The sequence below is a fragment of the Rattus norvegicus genome, chromosome 13 (genome assembly GCF_021556685.1).
Source record: "Rattus norvegicus strain SHRSP/BbbUtx chromosome 13, alternate assembly SHRSP_T2T, whole genome shotgun sequence".
Taxonomy (NCBI): Eukaryota; Metazoa; Chordata; class Mammalia; order Rodentia; family Muridae; genus Rattus; species Rattus norvegicus.
Window position 1 is genome coordinate 99,715,212 of NC_141546.1, and position 21,277 is coordinate 99,736,488.

At 44.4% G+C, this 21,277-nt stretch overlaps 1 pseudogene; it reads right to left on the reverse strand.

Moving 5' to 3' along the window:
• Positions 1 to 20,241: 20,241 nt before the first annotated feature.
• Positions 20,242 to 21,043, reverse strand: LOC148001865 (large ribosomal subunit protein eL8 pseudogene; annotated as a pseudogene).
• Positions 21,044 to 21,277: the final 234 nt, after the last annotated feature.

Genomic DNA, 21,277 nt, shown 5'->3' on the forward strand with positions numbered 1-21,277 from the left:
CTCTCCTTTACCATTAAAGCAAATCAAACACAGAGCAGGGCAGCACGCGCATTCCTGTGAAGCTTTTAACTAACCCAAGGATGCGTTTCTGATGCGTGCAAGTGCGTCTTAGTGCGTGGTGCCACCTGTCTGCATTGGAACCAGGCTGAGAGTTGGGAAGAAACCCCAGTTCGTAGGACAAAGATGGAGTGAGGGCCTGAGCTTGCTTCTGACAGCCCATGTGAGTCAGTTGGACATGGAGGTGCACACTTATAATCCTAACACTGAGTCGCTAGAGACAGGCTGGGTCCCTGGGGCTCGCTGGCCATTCAACTTCCTACACCCTGAGCTCTAGGCTGATGAGAGACCCTGTTTAAAAAAATGGTGGATGGCTTCCAAGGAAAGACACTGAGGGTGACATATGGCTATGTGCCTGTGCACACATTTGTATTTGCATCCATTCCCAGGTGAATACACATGTGCGCGCGCGTGCGCACACACACACACACACACACATACACACACACACACACACACACACATATATCAAGGAAAAGAAATATGTCTGAAAGTAATCACTTGTATCCTTCCTGTTCCCATTTTCTTGTTTTAGAGTTAAGGCTGAGAATGTCATGACTCGAAGAACGTGGGAAAGATATGTGATTCAGGTGACTGTCCCCTTTCTCTATTGTGGTTTCATGCCTGTTGAGGGAGGGCATTTCAAAAGTCCCTTGTGGCCAGATTCTTCAGGGACACCATGTTTAACCTTAGGCTCTGTTGTATTGTAGAGATGGCGATGGAAAATCCCAAGACCTCTTGTACCGAAGGCCTGCAGCTCAAGCAAACCTTTCCATACCCTGGCTGCCCAGTGGGCCTGTGTTGCAATTCCAATCAAGGCTTGCCCAATGGTGTTTGCCTCTTTTCCTGGTGCTGGAGCCAGAGCCTGGGGTTCCTTTTGAAACAATTCTGAAAATACCTTGGGTTTGCACTCCTCTGGGCTCTGCAGCAACAAACCTGTTCTGTGGTGTGGCTAGTGTTTACCTAATTGGTGGGAGGACTTTTTAATATCAAAAGGAAAACATTCTTGCGCATTCCACCTAGGTAAGATGTGGTTTTGTGGTGCTGTGATTTGGGGTCAGGAGAGGATGAAGAAAAGAAAAACAATCCAGTTTCTTTTTTGGGCAGGGTGGGGGTGGGTGAGCAGGAAAGAAAACTGAGCAAGGGGCAGGAGGGGGCGGGGGCGGTGGAGATGAAGGCTCTGCAGATGTTGTTCTGCAGGGAGTCATGACTGAGCCTGTGTTTCTTTTGCAGTTAGCTCCAAAAATAGATGGCTAGTAGTAAGAAGCAACTGGTTTCTGATGCTTATCAGAGGGGCAGTTAAGTCCCCGTCCAACTGTTAGGGTGAGGAATGGGGCAAGCTCTATATCTAACAGAAAAGGATCGCTGCATCTCATGGCGGGCGCTTTGTGTTACATTTCATAGGGCTGTTTTCTGGCCAAAGCTATTAGCTAAGCAAAAGGAATTTGCCCAAGGATAAGAGGGGCTGATAGCTTATAGTGGTCATTTTAAATACGCGTGCATGTGTATGTGCACTTACACACACACACACACACACACTCAATTTTAAGTCCTCTCATTGTGTAGCTTAGGTTGCCTGAAACTTCTTGCTATAGGGTTCAGGCTGATTGTGAACTTGCCATATTCCCGCCTCCATCTATTGGTGTGATTACAGCTGGGCACAACCATTCCATCTACTGCTGTCAAAAAAAAAAAAAAAAAAGTTAGGACAGGTTGGCCTTGAATTCCAAAAACGAGTTTGAGTTCCTGATCCTCCTGCCTCTACCTCCAGAGTGCTGAGATTATAGGTGGGCACCACCATGCAGAGCTTGACATATGTCTGTCTGTCTGTCTGTCCATCCATCTGTCCATCTATCTATCTATCTATCTATCTATCTATCTATCTATCTATCTATCTATCTATCTATCTAATTCATGTGAATGTTTTGCCTGAGTGTATGTACCATACCTGTGCAGCATCTGCAGTAGTCAGAAGAGGGCATCAGAGTCCATGGGATTAGATGGTTGTGGATTGCCATGTGGGTGTTGAGAACACAGGTCTTCTGGACAAGTAGACCCATCTCTCCAGAGCCCTGGGATCTGGTTTAATCGGCTATTGCCGAGCCTTCGAGGAATGGCGAAACAGTGACAGCCAGGCTGTGCATGGGGAAAACACACTAAAGATCAGTTAGGAGCAGTCACGTGCCATGGGGGAAGCCAGATTTCTATCTTTCCAAAGATCTCAGGGTGAGCGGCTTTGGGGCCATAAAATTCCCAGAGCCTCCTATCCTGCCTCAGAAAGTTGGAGGCTGAGGGTGCTGTGTATATGTGGACACGAGGGACAACCTCCCTCTGAGTTGTGCTGGTCAACCTTTTGTCAACTCAACTCCATTTCTTGATTCCCTAAGAGTAGGATTTGCCAGCGTCTTCCCCAGGCTTTGCTGCACGAGAAGGTCAGAGGTGTCAGGATTGGTGGATCAGTGCTGAGGGTGAAGACATGGCTACAGGATACCCCAGCTCTTACCAGATGTGCTGGTGTTACTTCTCTTCCAGATGTGTCTAGCTCAGGGCCACCCCTCTGTAGGATGAAGTCAGTGCTGGAAGCCAGTGCTCAGGCACCCTCGTGGCAGGAAGCTGCAGGGGCCTGCAATGAACACTGTAGACTGGCTGTGTTTCAAATGGAGGCCGCCGCCCGCATCTCAGTCCCTAGTGACGCTGACACTGCACCTTATGAGTTATTCTGATTTGCAGGTGCAGGTCCAGCTTGGAGCAGCTGCTGTGCCTTTGATGGCCACACCACAAGAGCATAGTCTCTTGGTTGGCCTCTTGTTGTGAGCCCTGTGTCCTGGGATCATTGCAGAGAGTCACAGGCTAGCCACTGAAAGCAGGAGCTGAGCTGGTGAGAGTCGTGCTGGGTGGGGAGGTGAGAGGATTCCTTCATTTTCTTGGCAGCTGAAGGGCAATGGTGTAATGCGGCCTTTTAGGATAACTTGTAGATACTTACTGGACATCTACCTGGGTCAGGCTGAGTTTACGATTTAATAAGACATAGAGCGGCCATCAAGGATTTTTATACTTGGTTAACATTTCTCTTCCTTTGTGTGGCCCAGGTCAGTAATATTGTTAATTATACCCCAAACCTTCGATCCAAAAGATGCCCTGGCCCATAATGAGTGTGACAGTTTGGGGGATACAGGCCATTGTAGTGGGGAAGGAATGGTGGCAGAAGCATGGGGAAGACAGTTAGTCACACTGTGTGCTGATAACAAGCACAAGCTGCCTACTCACACTGTGTGCTGATAATAAGCACAAGGTAAGCAGCTCTCTGCTCCCAAACCCCGTGGGAGAGAGACCTCACCGCCTGGTTAGGTGGGCACTCCTGAGGCTGCAGAGCGGAGGAGACCACCAACACTGCCCACCCCTGCCCACATCCCTGGCCCAAGAGGAAACTGTATAAGGCCTCTGGGTTCCCTTAGGGGAAGACCCAGGAGCGGCAGGACCCCTGTGCCTGAGACACCGCCTGAACCTGAAGGAAACAGACCGGATAAACAGTTCTCTGCACCCAAATCCCGTGGGAGGGAGAGCTAAACCTACAGAGAGGCAGACACGCCTGGGAAACCAGAAGAGACTGCACTCTGCACACATCCAGACGCCAGAGGAAAGCACCAAACGCCATCTGGAACCCTGGTGCACGGAGGCTCCCGGAAAGAGCGGCGCAGATCTTCCCGGTTGCTGCCGCCGCGGAGAGGACTTAGGCAGCACCCCACGAGCAAATTTGAGCCTCGGAACCACAGGTAAGAACAACTTTTCTGCTGCAAGAAACCTGCCTGGTGAGCTCGGGACACACAGAGGCAAAATTCCTCTAGGACCAGGCACTTCCTGTGTTTACCGGAAGTCCCACACCCAAGGATCCTGGCCCGCAGCAGCTCTCTGCTCCCAGACCCCGTGGGAGAGAGACCTCACCGCCTGATCAGGTGGGCACTCCTGAGGCTGCAGAGTGGAAAAGACCATCAACACTGCCCACCCCTGCCCACATCCCTGGCCCAAGAGGAAAATGTATAAGGCCTCTGGGTTCCCGTAGGGGAGGGCCCAGGAGCGGCAGGACCCCTGCCTGAGACACCGCCGGAACCTGAAGGAAACAGACCGGATAAACAGTTCTCTGCACCCAAATCCCATGGGAGGGAGAGCTAAACCTTCAGAGAGGCAGACACGCCTGGGAAACCAGAAGAGACTGCACTCTGCAAACACATCTCGGATGCCAGAGGAAAACACCAAACGCCATCTGGAACCCTAGTGCACGGAAGCTCCCGGAAAGGGCGGTGCAGATCTTCCTGGTTGCTGCCGCTGCAGAGAGCTCATGGGCAGCACCCTGCGAGCAAACTTGAGCCTCGGGACCACAGGTAAGACCAACTTTTCTGCTGCAAGTGACCTGCCTGGTGAACTCAAGACACAGGCCCACAGGAACAGCTGAAGACCTGTAGAGAGGAAAAACCACGCCTTAAAGCAGAACACTCTGTCCCCATAACTGGCTGAAAGAAAACAGGAAAACAGGTCTACAGCACTCCTGACACACAGGCTTATAGGACAGTCTACCCACTGTTAGAAATAGCAGAACAAAGTAACACTAGAGATTATCTGATGGCGAGAGGCAAGCGCAGGAACCCAAACAACAGAAACCAAGACTACATGGCATCATCGGAGCCCAATTCTCCCACCAAAATAAACATGGAATATCCAAACACACCAGAAAAGCAAGATCTAGTTTCAAAATCATATTTGATCATGATGCTGGAGGACTTCAAGAAAGACGTGAAGAACTCCCTTAGAGAAACACAGGAAAACATTAATAAACAAGTAGAAGCCTACAGAGAGGAATCGCAAAAATCCCTGAAAGAATTCCAGGAAAACATTAATAAACAAGTAGAAGCCTACAGAGAGGAATCGCAAAAATCCCTGAAAGAATTCCAGGAAAACACAATCAAACAGTTGAAGGAATTAAAAATGGAAATAGAAGCAATCAAGAAATAACACATGGAAACAACCCTGGATATAGAAAACCAAAAGAAGAGACAAGGAGCTGTAGATACAAGCTTCACCAACAGAATACAAGAGATGGAAGAGAGAATCTCGGGAGCAGAAGATTCCATAGAAATCATTGACTCAACTGTCAAAGATAATGTAAAGCAGAAAAAGCTACTGGTCCAAAACATACAGGAAATCCAGGACTCAATGAGAAGATCAAAGGATAATAGGTATAGAAGAGAGTGAAGACTCCCAGCTCAAAGGACCAGTAAATATCTTCAACAAAATCATAGAAGAAAACTTCCCTAACCTAAAAAAAGAGATACCCATAGGCATACAAGAAGCCTACAGAACTCCAAATAGATTGGACCAGAAAAGAAACACCTCCCGTCACATAATAGTCAAAACACCAAACGCACAAAATAAAGAAAGAATATTAAAAGCAGTAAGGGAAAAAGGTCAAGTAGCATATAAAGGCAGACCTATCAGAATCACACCAGACTTCTCGCCAGAAACTATGAAGGCCAGAAGATGCTGGACAGATGTCATACAGACCCTAAGAGAACACAAATGCCAGCCCAGGTTACTGTATCCTGCAAAACTCTCAATTAACATTGATGGAGAAACCAAGATATTCCATGACAAAACCAAATTTACACAATATCTTTCTACAAATCCAGCACTACAAAGGATAATAAATGGTAAAGCCCAACATAAGGAGGCAAGCTATACCCTAGAAGAAGCAAGAAACTAATCGTCTTGGCAACAAAACAAAGAGAAGAAAAGCAAACAAACATAACCTCACATCCAAATATGAATATAACAGGAAACAGTAATCACTATTCCTTAATATCTCTCAACATCAATGGCCTCAACTCCCCAATAAAAAGACATGGATTAACAAACTGGATACGCAACGAGGACCCTGCATTCTGCTGCCTACAGGAAACACACCTCAGAGACAAAGACAGACACTACCTCAAAGTGAAAGGCTGGAAAACAACTTTCCAAGCAAATGGTCAGAAGAAGCAAGCTGGAGTAGCCATTCTAATATCAAATAAAATCAATTTTCAATTAAAAGTCATCAAAAAAGATAAGGAAGGACACTTCATATTCATCAAAGGAAAAATCCACCAAGATGAACTCTCAATCCTAAATATCTATGCCCCAAATACAAGGGCACCTACATACGTAAAAGAAACCTTACTAAAGCTCAAAACACACATTGCACCTCACACAATAATAGTGGGAGATTTCAACATCCCACTCTCATCAATGGACAGATCATGGAAACAGAAATTAAACAGAGACGTAGACAGACTAAGAGAAGTCATGAGCCAAATGGACTTAACGGATATTTATAGAACATTCTATCCTAAAGCAAAAGGATATACCTTCTTCTCAGCTCCTCATGGTACTTTCTCCAAAATTGACCATTTAGTTGGTCAAAAACGGGCCTCAACAGGTATAGAAAGATAGAAATAATCCCATGCGTGCTATCAGACCACCACGGCCTAAAACTGGTCTTCAATAACAATAAGGGAAGAATGCCCACATATACCTGGAAATTGAACAATGCTCTACTCAATGATAACCTAGTCAAGGAAGAAATAAAGAAAGAAATTAAAGACTTTTTAGAATTTAATGAAAATGAAGGTACAACATACCCAAACTTATGGGACACAATGAAAGCTGTGCTAAGAGGAAAACTCATAGCGCTGAGTGCCTGCAGAAAGAAACAGGAAAGAGCATATGTCAGCAGCTTGACAGCACACCTAAAAGCTCTAGAACAAAAAGAAGCAAATACACCCAGGAGGAGTAGAAGGCAGGAAATAATCAAACTCAGAGCTGAAATCAACCAAGTAGAAACAAAAAGGACCATAGAAAGAATCAACAGAACGAAAAGTTGGTTCTTTGAGAAAATCAACAAGATAGATAAACCCTTAGCCAGACTAACGAGAGGACCCAGAGAGTGTGTCCAAATTAACAAAATCAGAAATGAAAAGGGAGACATAACTACAGATTCAGAGGAAATTCAAAAAATCATCAGATCTTACTATAAAAGCCTATATTCAACAAAACTTGAAAATCTACAGGAAATGGACAATTTCCTAGACAAATATCAGGTACCGAAGTTAAATCAGGAACAGATAAACCAGTTAAACAACCCCATAACTCCTAAGGAAATAGAAGCAGTCATTAAAGGTCTCCCAACCAAAAAGAGCCCAGGTCCAGACGGGTTTAGTGCAGAATTCTATCAGACCTTCAGAGAAGACCTCATACCAAAATTATCCAAACTATTCCACAAAATTGAAACAGATGGATCACTCCCGAATTCCTTCTATGAAGCCACAATTACTCTTATACCTAAACCACACAAAGACACAACAAAGAAAGAGAACTTCAGACCAATTTCCCTTATGAGTATCGACGCAAAAATACTCAATAAAATTCTGGCAAACCGAATCCAAGAGCACATCAAAACAATCATCCACCATGATCAAGTAGGCTTCATCCCAGGCATGCAGGGATGGTTTAATATAAGGAAAACCATCAACGTGGTCCATTATATAAACAAACTGAAAGAACAGAACCACATGATCATTTCATTAGATGCTGAGAAAGCATTTGACAAAATTCAACACCCCTTCATGATAAAAGTCCTGGAAAGAATAGGAACTCAAGGCCCATACCTAAACATAGTAAAAGCCATATACAGCAAACCAGTTGCTAACATTAAACTAAATGGAGAGAAACTTGAAGCAATCCCACTAAAATCAGGGACTAGACAAGGCTGCCCACTCTCTCCCTACTTATTCAATATAGTTCTTGAAGTTCTAGCCAGAGCAATCAGACAACAAAAGGAGGTCAAGGGGATACAGATCGGAAAAGAAGAAGTCAAAATATCACTATTTGCAGATGATAAGATAGTTTATTTAAGTGATCCCAAAAGTTCCACCAGAGAACTACTAAAGCTGATAAACAACTTCAGCAAAGTGGCTGGGTATAAAATTAACTCAAATAAATCAGTAGCCTTCCTCTACACAAAAGAGAAACAAGCCGAGAAAGAAATTAGGGAAACGACACCCTTCATAATAGACCCAAATAATATAAAGTACCTCGGTGTGACTTTAACCAGGCAAGTAAAAGATCTGTACAATAAGAACTTCAAGACACTGAGGAAAGAAATTGAAGAAGACCTCAGAAGATGGAAAGATCTCTCATGCTCAGGATTGGCAGGATTAATATAGTAAAAATGGCCATTTTACCAAAAGCGATCTACAGATTCAATGCAATCCCCATCAAAATACCAATCCAATTCTTCAAAGAGTTAGACAGAACAATTTGCAAATTCATCTGGAACAACAAAAAACCCAGGATAGCTAAAACTATCCTCAACACTAAAAGGACTTCAGGGGGAATCACTATCCCTGAACTCAAGCAGTATTACAGAGCAATAGTGATAAAAACTGCATGGTATTGGTACAGAGACAGACAGATAGACCAATGGAATAGAATTGAAGACCCAGAAATGAACCCACACACCTATGGTCACTTGATTTTTGACAAAGGAGCCAAAAGCATCCAATGGAAAAAAGATAGCATTTTCAGCAAATGGTGCTGGTTCAACTGGAGGTCAACATGTAGAAGAATGCAGATCGATCCATGCTTATCACCCTGTACAAAGCTTAAGTCCAAGTGGATCAAGGACCTCCACATCAAACCAGACACACTCAAACTAATAGAAGAAAAACTAGGGAAGCATCTGGAACACATGGGCACTGGAAAAAATTTCCTGAACAAAACACCAATGGCTTATGCTCTAAGATCAAGAATCGACAAATGGGATCTCATAAAACTGCAAAGCTTCTGTAAGGCAAAGGACACTGTGGTTAGGACAAATCGGCAACCAACAGATTGGGAAAAGATCTTTACCAATCCTACAACAGATAGAGGCCTTATATCCAAAATGTACAAAGAACTCAAGAAGTTAGACCGCAGGGAGACAAATAACCCTATTAAAAATGGGGTTCGGAGCTAAACAAAGAATTCACAGCTGAGGAATGCCGAATGGCTGAGAAACACCTAAAGAAATGTTCAACATCTTTAGTCATAAGGGAAATGCAAATCAAAACAACCCTGAGATTTCACCTCACACCAGTGAGAATGGCTAAGATCAAAAACTCAGGTGACAGCAGATGGTGGCGAGGATGCGGAGAAAGAGGAACACTCCTCCATTGTTGGTGGGATTGCAGACTGGTACAACCATTCTGGAAATCAGTCTGGAGGTTCCTCAGAAAATTGGACATTGAACTGCCTGAGGATCCAGCTATACCTCTCTTGGGCATATACCCAAAAGATGCCCCAACATATAAAAAAGATACGTGCTCCACTGTGTTCATCGCAGCCTTATTTATAATAGCCAGAAGCTGGAAAGCCCTTCAATAGAGGAATGTATACAGAAAATGTAGTACATCTACACAATGGAATATTACTCAGCTATCAAAAACAACGGCTTTATGAAATTCGTAGGCAAATGGTTGGAACTGGAAAATATCATCCTGAGTGAGGTAACCCAATCACAGAAAGACATACATGGTATGCACTCACTGATAAGTGGCTATTAGCCCAAATGATTGAATTACCCTAGATGCCTAGAACAAATGAAACTCAAGACGGATGATCAAAATGTGAATGCTTCACTCCTTCTCTAAAAGGGGAACAAGAATACCCTTGTCAGGGAAGGGAGAGGCAAAGATTAAAACAGAGACTGAAGGAACACCCATTCAGAGCCTACCCCACATGTGGCCCATACATATACAGCCACTCAATTAGACAAGATGGATGAAGCAAAGAAGTTCAGACCGACAGGAGCCAGATGTAGATCGCTCCTGAGAGACACAGCCAGAATACAGCAAATACAGAGGCGAATGCCAGCAGCAAACCAGTGAACTGAGAATAGGACCCCCGTTGAAGGAATCAGAGAAAGAACTGGAAGAGCTTGAAGGGGCTCGAGACCCCATATGTACAACAATGCTAAGCAACCAGAGCTTCCAGGGACTAAGCCACTACCTAAAGACTATACATGGACTGACCCTGGACTCTGACCTCATAGGTAGCAATGAATATCCTAGTAAGAGCACCAGTGGAAGGGGACGCCCTGGGTCCTGCTAAGACTGAACCCCCAGTGAACTAGATTGTTGGGGGGAGGGCAGCAATGGGGGGAGGGTTGGGAGGGGAACACCCATAAGGAAGGGGAGGGGGGAAGGGATGTTTGCCCGGAAACCAAAGAATTATTATTAAGTATTAAATAAATTAAAAAAAATAAGCACAAGGTAACTAGTCACACTGTGTGCTGATAACAAGCACAAGACAAGGTAACTAGTCACACTATGTGCTGATAACCATGGGGTGAATAGTCACGCTGTGTGTTGATAACAATCATGGTGTGACTAGTCAGTCACACTGAGTGCTGTGACTAGTCACACTGAGTGCTGATAACAAGCAGAGTGGTCAGGACATAGGGTCAGGGAACAAAACCGTGGAAGACCTGGTTCCCAAGTGAGCCACTTCCTCCAGTGAGGATGTACCTTCTAAAGGTTTCCAAAATAGTACAGTTCAGATGCAGGAAGCTATTGGGAAACCTTGGCAGGAGTCAGATCACTTCTGCCCTCAGTGTTCTGATATCAAGGCTGAGAAACACAGGAGAGCCTGTGAGAATTTGTGAGCATGGCCCACCAAACACTAAGCCAGGACTTGCAAGCAGGTGGGTGCTATGGTAGCTGTAGAAGAGTGTCTTGGTAGTTTTTGCAATCCTCCCACCTCAGTGCACACCACTCACCTTCCGAAAGGCAAGATCTGCATTGCTATTCTGGCCTCAAATCTGTTTTGAGAAGTCAGAGATGGCCTTGGCTCCTGCAGAGGTAGATTCTGCTGGCGAGGGGACTTACCCTGTGTAAGGTTGGGATTCGACATGTAATAAGACAAGCTACTGTCTCCTCACCCAGACTGAACTTGTTAAAGGCAGCATTGGCTCAAACGAGGACTGTGAGGAGCTGGTGTCAGAGCCTTTTGATCCCCTCATGACTCAATGGTGTGGTATGGGCATCTATTTTCTACTCTGGCCCCAGGACACTAGTCATACTGAACTCTAACTGCCCAAGGTGCTTGGCACCATCATCAATTATTTCCAGCCATTCTCTGTTTCATCTTCTTACTCCTCTGATGGTGCCTCTTGTCACTGGGCCCAATTGAATGTGGCTCTTAAGGTCTCCATATATGTATGGGAGAGTCTCATATTAAAATAGGATACCTAAACTGTGTGTGGTTTGGACCCAGAAAACAGGAATGTAATGTATTAATTGCTTTTTTCTCTCTCTTTCTCTTCCTCACTCCTTCTCTCATGTCTTTCTTTGCAAATGAATACCTAGCTGTCTCAGTACCATGTGTTGAAAAAAACTCTATTTAGCTGTGTGTGAGTTTATGACCATATGTGCCTTTTTGCACCAATACCATGCTGTTTTGGTTACTATGGCTCTGTAGTATAGTTTGAAGTCAGATACAGCAATACCCTCAGCATGGCACCTGCCCTCAGGAATGCCTTGGCTAATCAAGGTTCCTGATGTTTCCATGTGAACTGTGTGTGTGTGCATGCATGTCTGTCTGTCTGTCTGTCTGTCTGTCTGTCTTCTGTGCTTCTCTCAAGAATGCCAGTGGGATTTTGATGGGGATGGTATTGACTGTATAGATTGCTTTAGATAATACAGCTGCTTTCACCATGTTAATTCTGCATGGGCAGTCTCTCCATCGAGCGGTGTCTTCATCCATTTCTCTTTCATGTTTTCTCTGTGTAAGTGTCTTACTTCTTTGTTTTAGGCTTACTCCCTGGAGTCTACTCTTTTTTGAGGCAGCCATGGATGCGACTGTTCTCCTGTTTTCTTGGCAGCTCTGTCTGTTGGGACCTGAGTTTTTTATGTGTTCATTTCATATCCTGCATACTCTGCTGAAAATATTTATCGATCTAAGAGGTTTCTGGTAGAGTTACTGTCTTTTAGGTGTAGGGCCATATTGTCAGCCAATGGGGAGAATTTGAATTATTATCCAGTTTTTATCCCTTTGGTTGCTTTCTCCCTATGGTCTAAGTATTATGGATGACATTTTATATTGAAGTTTTATATTGAATAAGAGCCCCAAGAGTGTGCATCCTTATCTTGTTCTCAATTGTAGAGGAAACGCTTGCAGTCCCCTGTTTAAGATGATGTCAACAATGGGTTTGTCTTATATGGCCTTTACTACACTGAAGCGTGATATCTCATTTCCTCAGGGCCTTTTAAATGACAGGATATTTAATTTTGTCCATGTTCTTTCTGCATCAGTTGAGATGACCATGTGACTCTGTTTATATATGGCATTACATTTATTGCACTGCACGGGCTAACTTACTCCTGCATTCCGGGAATGGTGCCAACTTGATTAAGACTTTTTCAATGTATTATTGGGTTCAGTTTGCAAATGTTTTGTTGAGAATTTTTGTATCTTTGCTCATCAGAGGGCTTGATCTATGGTTCCCTTTCTGGTGGTGTCTGTACCTGGCTTTGGAATTAGGGCAATGCTGATTTCAAGGATGAGTTTGGAAGCATTTCTCTCCTCATTTTATGGGATACTTTCCGGAACATCGGTGGTTGCTGGATGTCATTCTTTAACATTCTAGTAAAACCATCAGCCAATTCTCCCAGTCCTGGGCTTTTCTTTTTTGGGAAAATATCTTATGGTACCCCATTAATCTTATAACTTGTTGATCTTTCTGGCCTTTTTTGAGTATCTTTTAAGTTCAATTTTATTAAGTCATTGATGTCTAGAGATCTATTAATTTCTTCTAGGTTTTATTATTGGGGTGTAGGATTTCAAGATCGTCTGTCATGGGACCTTCTGTACTTCTGTGGCATCTGCTGTAATTTCCTCGGATTTTGTCGATCTATATATCATCTCTTACTTTCTTTTGGTTGGTTTGGCTAAGGCTGTGTTGATCTTGTTTAGTTTCTCTCTTTCTGAGTCTCACTGTGTATCCTTGGATGGCTTGGAGCTCAATATGTAGACCAGGTTAGCCTCAAGATCAGAGATCAGCCTGCCCCTGCCTTTCTTTTAAGTGCAGGAACTAAAGGTGTGCACTGTCACACCCATGGCACACTGCCTTCAGGGAGCTAGTTCTGTTTTACTGGGGCTTTATATTGTTTTTGTAGATTCAAGTCTATTCCTCTCAGCTTTTATGTTTTTCGTTCCTTTGGGTTTGTCTTGAGGTAAATCTTTATGCTGCTTGTTCAAGGTCTCTGTGGTTATTATTATTTTCTCATATTTATTTATTCTGTGTGTATATGTGTGCACATACACATTTGACCTTCCATGGTGGTTAGACAGAAGCTTGCAGGAATCTGTTCTCCATTTCCACATATAGGTCCTGCGGCTTGAACCTGGGTTCTCAGGCTTGGCAGCAAGCATGCACTTTTACCCAGGGAGCCTTCCCATAAGCCCTAGCTTTTTGTTTTAAATATAGACTATCAGAGCTATACAGTTTCCCTAGAGCTGTCTTTGTTACACCTTCGTTACACAGCATTCTGATATGCTGTGCTTTCATTTTTCTTTTGATTCAGTGAATTCTGCCTTGCCCTGGCCTCAGTAACTTGCTCTCCTGTGAGCACCCCCTGGCTGCTCTCCACACAGCTTTCCTGTTGAGAGGATTTTTCTTGGTGCTGGTTTTCTGGTTTCATCGCATTATAATTTCCCAAGATGCAAGATGGTACTTCAAGTTAAAAAGGATTAAGTTTTATTTTGTGTGTATGAATGTTTTGCCAGCATGTGTATATGCTAAAGGAGGCCAGAAGAGGAAGTTATAGATGGTTGTGAGCCACCATTTGGGTGCTGGGAACCAAACCCGAGACACCCCGTCCTGCCCCCATCCCCCAAGAGATGCAAGCGCATTCTAAATTCTAACTCGTCTCTCCAGCCTCAGCTACTTTTCTTTCTTTCTGAGATTTTTCTTTATGGCCTACAGTGTATTCCTGGAGTTTGGAGACTGCTTCCTGAGCTGATGAAGAGAAGCTGTGTTCTGCCCCGAGACCCTGGGTAGCACATACTATAGACACTGAAGTCCATCATTTCTATGAGCGTAGTTACCTGTGACGTTTCTTCGTTAATTGTTCTTAGATGACTCACCGATTGGTGAGTAGCATGTTGAAACCGCCCACTATCATTTTATTGTTCCTTGTATGCCCCAGTGATACTTGTCTTATGAAATTGATAGAATCAATATTTGATGCATACACACATGTCAGAACACAGTCTGGGAATGGAGTCGTATGGGACTTCTGAATACTTGTGAGAACACTCCAAGAAAAAAGGAGTCTTGTGACCTTCTTGGGAAGTGTTTTAGGGCTCCTCCAATGTGCATCAGATAGTGGTGACTTTACCTCATTTAACTTACTATTGCTTGCCTGTGTTATTCAATTAAACGTTTAAACTCTCCTGTATCTGCCTTTATGGAGAAACATGTTTTGCACACGCAACTTGAGATTGAATGCAACTTGAACTCGGGAGAATTCTGCTCGTGATGCTTTTTTCTTAACATCTCCCCCCACCCCCCGAGATTAGATTGTCTGATGTTCTGAATAAGGTTGGCTATGCATGAGACTTTAGTCTGTCTCATGTATGTCCATTCTCCTGGGTCCCATTGTCTCTAGAGTATAAGTATAAGTATAAGTATAAGTATAAGTATAAGTATAAGTATAAGTATAAGTATAAGTATAAGTGCAGTTACATTCTTTTTTACAAAGTAGACTTTTAAAATACCTGTAAGTAATAGGTTTTATCATGGCATCATAACTCTCTTCATATACTTTTTAAAATTTAACATTTTAATTTTTTGAGTATTTCATACACGAGCCCTACATCTATATCACTTCCACCCACCACTCTTCCCTCCCAATGTCCCTGCACTTCTTCCCAAACTCATGACCTCCTCCTCTTTAATTCCTATTGTTCTACATGTGCATGCATGCACACATGTGGTTGGAACCTACTAAGACTATTTAGCTTTGCCTGTATATACATACGCTTAGAGCTGACCACTTGGAATTGGATGCCCATGGGCGCTCATCTCTGGAGAAAATGGATTTTTGGCCGCCAATGGTTTTTGATCTATGGATGGAGCCTTGTAGAATTTCCCCACCAGCATTGACATGTCTGTAAGTGTTGCCATTATGTAGGACTTGTTTCAGCAACCAACTGCTGAGATTTCCTGGGTGTAGCTTTCTGTCACATCTAGAAAACAATGCACAAAATGGCATCCTGGTCCTTTGTTTCTTAAAAGTCTTTTCACCCCCTGTTCTGTGATGTTCCCTGAGGGTGAGGGGAAGAAGTTGGGCATCTCATGAATTCCTGCCATTTTAAGCAGCTGAGGATGTTTGTAATGGTTCTTTATCTGCTGTAAAACGAGCTTCTTTGATGAGGGGTGAGAGCTGCATTTATTTCTGTGTATAAGGGTAAGTATCATGTATATAGTTGAAAGTATATTCGTTTAGGAAGGTGTCATAGTAGATTCTCCTCTAAGGGTCTATTACTTCACTAGCCACAGGTAGTTAGCGCTGCTTTTGGTCCCAACATGCATTGCCTCCTATTGACTGGGCTTGAAGTCCAACTGGACAGCTGTGGGTTACCCCCAAGATAGAGCCACCACCATTGCACCATTGGGCTTGTTGTTATTTAGTTCATAAGCTTCACGGTTGAGTGGGACTATGGCTTGCCTTTCTCCCTTGGCAGTTTACACAGTCCCTTCTGTTCTTATAAGAGCTAGTCTTCAGGGAAGAGACTTCTGGGTCAGTTAAAGAGCTATCCTTCAGTCCCATGTGTGAAGTGTGTGGTATCTCCAACAGGACAGCCTGTCCTTCAAGTTCTGAAAGGCAACAGGGACAATGGCCATAGTGTGTATTGCTTTGAGTGGTATCTCGGACACTCTTGACCAATAACTCAAAGGTGGATTTCCCATCCCTGGAGTTAGGGTTTTGTTAGCTAGCCATATGGCTTTTGAGGGCAGAATGTATTATATGTGTATGTATATGTGTATGTGTGTATGTGTGTGTGTATACACATCATATGTATATATTTATACACATTTATAAATGAACTTATAAGAATATGGTTTTTCTATTCTTCTCCCATGACTTATCCAAACATCCTTAGTGTTATTCTTTCTCACCCTCTTTCTGTATTCCCTTCCCTCCTTCCCCAGTTAAAGTCCTCTGCCTCTCCCTTTCCTTCCTCCTCCCTTCACATCCCTTTCTGCCATCCTCCTTGCTAGAGCTTCTCACTGTGTTCAGATCCAGGAGGCCAAAGGCAGCGTGTTATTTATGTGTTCTTGATGCACTGGTGCCTTCCCCCTCATGCAGTGACCTTCATCATCTCTGACTGATTTTGGCACGAGGTCTGCTCTGAACATGAGTGAGTTACTCCTCTTTCCTCTCAGGCTCTTTTTGCTTGGGATACAATTTTCCATGTCTTTCCTTTCACTGTTGCTTAGCCAAGAATTGTGTTTCCTACAGGCAAGATATTTGATATTGCTTTTACCCTGAACAGCCAGTGTAGATTTTTTAATTGGAGAATTAGGACCTTTATATCCCAGGTTATAATCAAAAGCTATATGCTGATTCCTGTTACTGTGTTATTTTTCTAGCATTTAATTCTTTCTAAGGTTTGCCCCCGTCTTCTTACAATGGCTTTTCTTCTTTCTGGTCAACTGTACAAGGTGGCTGTTCTTGACATTTTTATGCCAATTTGACACAAGTTAAAGTCACTGGAGAGGAGGGAACCTCGCTTAGGAAAATGCCTTTATAAGATGGGCCTGTAGGCATGTCAGTAGGGCATTTTCTTAGTGGTGTGGGAAGTCCCAGTCTATTAGCGATGTGGGTAGTGCCATCCCTGTGTGGCCCTGGGTTCTATAAGAAAGCAAGCCGATGCATATGGAGCAAAGTATGGCCTTGTTTGGGCATCAGTGGGAGGAGAAGCCCTTGGTCCTGCCAAGGCATGATGCCCCAGTGCAGGGGAATGTCAGGGTAGGGAAGTGGGAAGGGGTGGGTGGATGGGTGGGGGAAACACCCTCATAGGAGAAGAAGGAGGGGCATGGGGGATGGGATGGGGGTTTATGGATGGGAAGCCAGGAAAGGGGATAACATTTGAAATGTAAATATAAAAATATCCAATAAAAAAAAGGAAAAAAAGAAAGCAGGCTGAGCAAGCCAGGGGAAGCAAACCAGTAAACAGTGTTCATCCATGGCCTCTGCCCTAGTTCCTGTCTCCAGATTCCTGCTATGTTTGTGTTCCTCCTGACTTCCTTTGATGTGACCTGGAAGAGCTTACTGAATAAGTAAGTTCCTTTCCACCCCCACTTGCTATTGGTTATGATTTTTTTTACAGCAATAGTGACCCTGACCCAAATACCATTCTACCACCAATACTCGCACCCAAGGGCCAGCTGTGACACCCACCTCTCTAACAGCGGTCATGATGGGGACAGAAATAGTTGAAACCAGAAAGTTATGAAAGATGATTAAAAAAATCAAGAAAAAACCCCCTGAGAAACAGGAAACAAGAGAAAAATGAGGATACTGGAAAGATCAAATAGGACAAAGCAGGAGGAAGGTAAAAATTTGAAGCCAATTTACAAGAAATCAACTTTCTGGTTATTAGAAGATTAATAAGAAGACGTAAAGATAGAATAAAGAAGATACAATTGTGAGGAAAAAGGGAAGGGGTTGGGAGAGGTGGTGCAGGCCTGGCTATCATCCTGGCCTTCAAGAAACTGGGGCAGGTGAGGATCCAGCTATACCTCTCTTGGGCATATACCCAAAAGATGCCTCAACATATAAAAGAGACACGTGCTCCACTATGTTCATCGCAGCCTTATTTATAATAGCCAGAAACTGGAAAGAACCCAGATGCCCTTCAACAGAGGAATGGATACAGAAAATGTGGTACATCTACACAATGGAATATTACTCAGCTATCAAAAACAACGGCTTTATGAAATTCGTAGGCAAATGGTTGGAACTGGAGAATATCATCCTGAGTGAGCTAACCCAATCACAGAAAGACATACATGGTATGCACTCATTGATAAGTGGCTATTAGCCCAAATGCTTGAATTACCCTAGATCCCTAGAACAAACGAAACTCAAGACGGATGATCAAAATGTGAATGCTTCACTCCTTCTTTAAATGAGGAAAAAGAATACCCTTGGCAGGGAAGGGAGAGGCAAAGATTAAAACAGAGACTGAAGGAACACCCATTCAGAGCCTACCCCACATGTGGCCCATACATATACAGCCACTCAATTAGACAAGATGGATGAAGCAAAGAAGTGCAGACCGACAGGAGCCGGATGTAGATCGCTCCTGAGAGACACAGCCAGAATACAGCAAATATAGAGGCGAATGCCAGCAGCAAACCACTGAACTGAGAATAGGTCCCCTATTGAAGGAATCAGAGAAAGAACTGGAAGAGCTTGAAGGGGCTCGAGACCCCAAAAGTACAACAATGCCAAGCAACCAGAGCTTCCAGGGACTAAGCCACTACCTAAAGACTATACATGGACTGACCCTGGACTCTGACCCCATAGGTAGCAATGAATACCCTAGTAAGAGCACCAGTGGAAGGGGAAGCCCTGGGTCCTGCTAAGACTGAACCCCCAGTGAACTAGTCTATGGGGGGAGGGCGGCAATGGGGGGAGGGTTGGGAGGGGAACACCCATAAGGAAGGGGAGGGGGGAGGGGGATGTTTGCCCGGAAACCGGGAAAGGGAATAACACTCGAAATGTATATAAGAAATACTCAAGTTAATAAAAAAAAAAAAAAAAGAAAAAAAAAAAGAAAAAAAAAAAGAAAAAAAAAAAAAAAGAAACTGGGGCAGGGGCTGGTGGAAAGCAGTGTTTGAGAGAGCTGCTTCCTCCCGAGATCTGAATTCAGTTCCCAGAGCCAATGAAACTCCAGCAAATCTGCTGCTCCCTGTGGCCTCTGTAGGTACCTGTACATATATAGTGCACATATGTGTGTACACATATGCACATGCACGCATGCACACACACACACACACACACACACGTAAAAATACATCTTAAAGGAACAGAGGCAGGAGGAGTATGAGTGTGAGATCTAGGTCACTACTACAGTCAGTCTACACCTCTTTCTGGGGCTCCTTGGGCTGTACATGCCTTAGAGACAGGAAAAGCACAGGAGTACTCAGATCTCTCCTCCCCACTCCCTTTCTCTTCCCAGTTAGCCGGGTCTCAATGTTTGGAACAGGGGCACTTGGAATCCCTTTGTTCTTTTTTTAACCCTGCTCACTAGGCCAAGGTCACCTGGACCCAAAGGTTTTTGGACTAGAATTTGTTCAGAAATGTTTAGCTTGAGGAAACCCTATCTTCCTCTATCACTTCCAGAGCCCTGAAGCTGGTCTTAGGCCAAAATGACATGTCTGGATCTTAGGTACCCCCATGGCACCCACATCGAAAGCAAAGTAAGGAAGCCTGCTGTGTGGAAGATTTTCTTCAGGTTCCTGACTGCATTGCCCAGAGCTGCGGTTCCCTGAGGTCCAGTCCCTGCCACCCCTTCCCCTGCCCCATTGTATCAGCTTTCAGTTTTGTTTGCTTTAAACAAAAACTCATTGTCTACTGTCTTATCAGTCCCCAGCCCCATCACAAGTGTTCCTCACTGATCTTGCTTCAGTGGCATTTTGCTGGAGAGACGCTGGGTCAGATGTCATCGGATACCTGAGATCCAGAAATGCTATGGTACTTGCTGGGTGTTCCAAAGGGAAAAGTACTGTTGAGCCTAATTCTCCAAAGCTGCAAGCTTGGTCTTATCCGTCTCGTGACAGCCCAACCTATAGCATGGCACATCTCAGGAGCATGTGTCTTCTGGATCTGCCGAGTTCAGACCACCTTCTTCTTCCCCTTTTTCTGTGTCAGTTGCTCCCACTGTCCTCACACTTTCTGTTGCTTCTCCCTCTGCTGTGCTTAGTGACCATGCACCGCTCCCCATGATCTGTATCAACAACTAGCGTCTGTCGGTCTTTCCAAGGTCTGTTTTTTTTTTTAAATTTTGTAATTATATTTATGTACAGGAAACTTAAGTGTACATTTAACCCAGCTTAGTGGTGAGTTCTTTAGCCTTTGTCTTTTCCAGCTTGGCAATGCGAGCCACAGACTTAGGACCCAGTGGCGGTGGATCTCGTCATATCTGTCATTATAATTGGTCCTAATAGCTTCTGCCAGCTTAGCCAGAGCACCCTTGTCTTCTGAGTTAACCTGTGTGAAGGCAACAGTGGTGCACGTCTTCCTGTGGACCAGGCGTCCCAGCCTGGCCTTTTGCTTGATGATGCAGTAGGGCACACCCATCTTTCGACAAAGGGCAGGCAGGAAAACCACCAGTTCAATGGGGACTACATCATGGGCAATCACCACCAGCTGAGCTTTCTTGTTCTCCACCACGGTGGTGACTGTATTGACCCCTGCCCGGAGGACAGGTGGTCTCTTAGTGGGATGTCCCCTTGTCAGCATCTTTCTTCTCAGCGCGGGCCAGCAGCCTTTGCTTCTTCTCCTGCTTTGTCTTTGGCCTGTACTTGTGGGCGAGCTTAAGCAGCGGAGTTGCTGTTTGCCTGTCCAGGGCCTGGGTGAACTGGTTGATGGCAGGAGGTACTGTGAGCCGCTTATAGAGGATGGCTCTTTGCCGCTGCAGCCTGATGTAGCGGGGCCATTTGATGAAGCGTGTGAGATCTCTTTTGGACTGGATGTCCTGCCCAATGCCCAAGTTCTTAGGTCTTTTCTCAAACAAAGGATTGACCACCATTTTGGCCTCTTGTTTCTTGACCGTGGCGGGGGCCGGGGCCACCTTCTTCCCCTTGGCCTTCTTTCCTTTGGGCATCTTGCTCGGCTGGAGGAGCCCAAGGTCTGTATGTCCCCTCAGTCATCCACCTCTGAGAGAACTTGTTTTCTGGTTTGATTTGACTCTTAGTCACTGAGAAGCTAACTGTTAATCCACCATCTGTGGCTACCGCAGACTTTACATTTTTGTCTGAAATCAGTTGTTCCCATGTATATGGTGGGTCTTTGTGTTCTCTTCCAATGAGTCCCTTTGGTTTGTGTTTTCTGTACATGGTATTGCCTTGTGTTGGTTA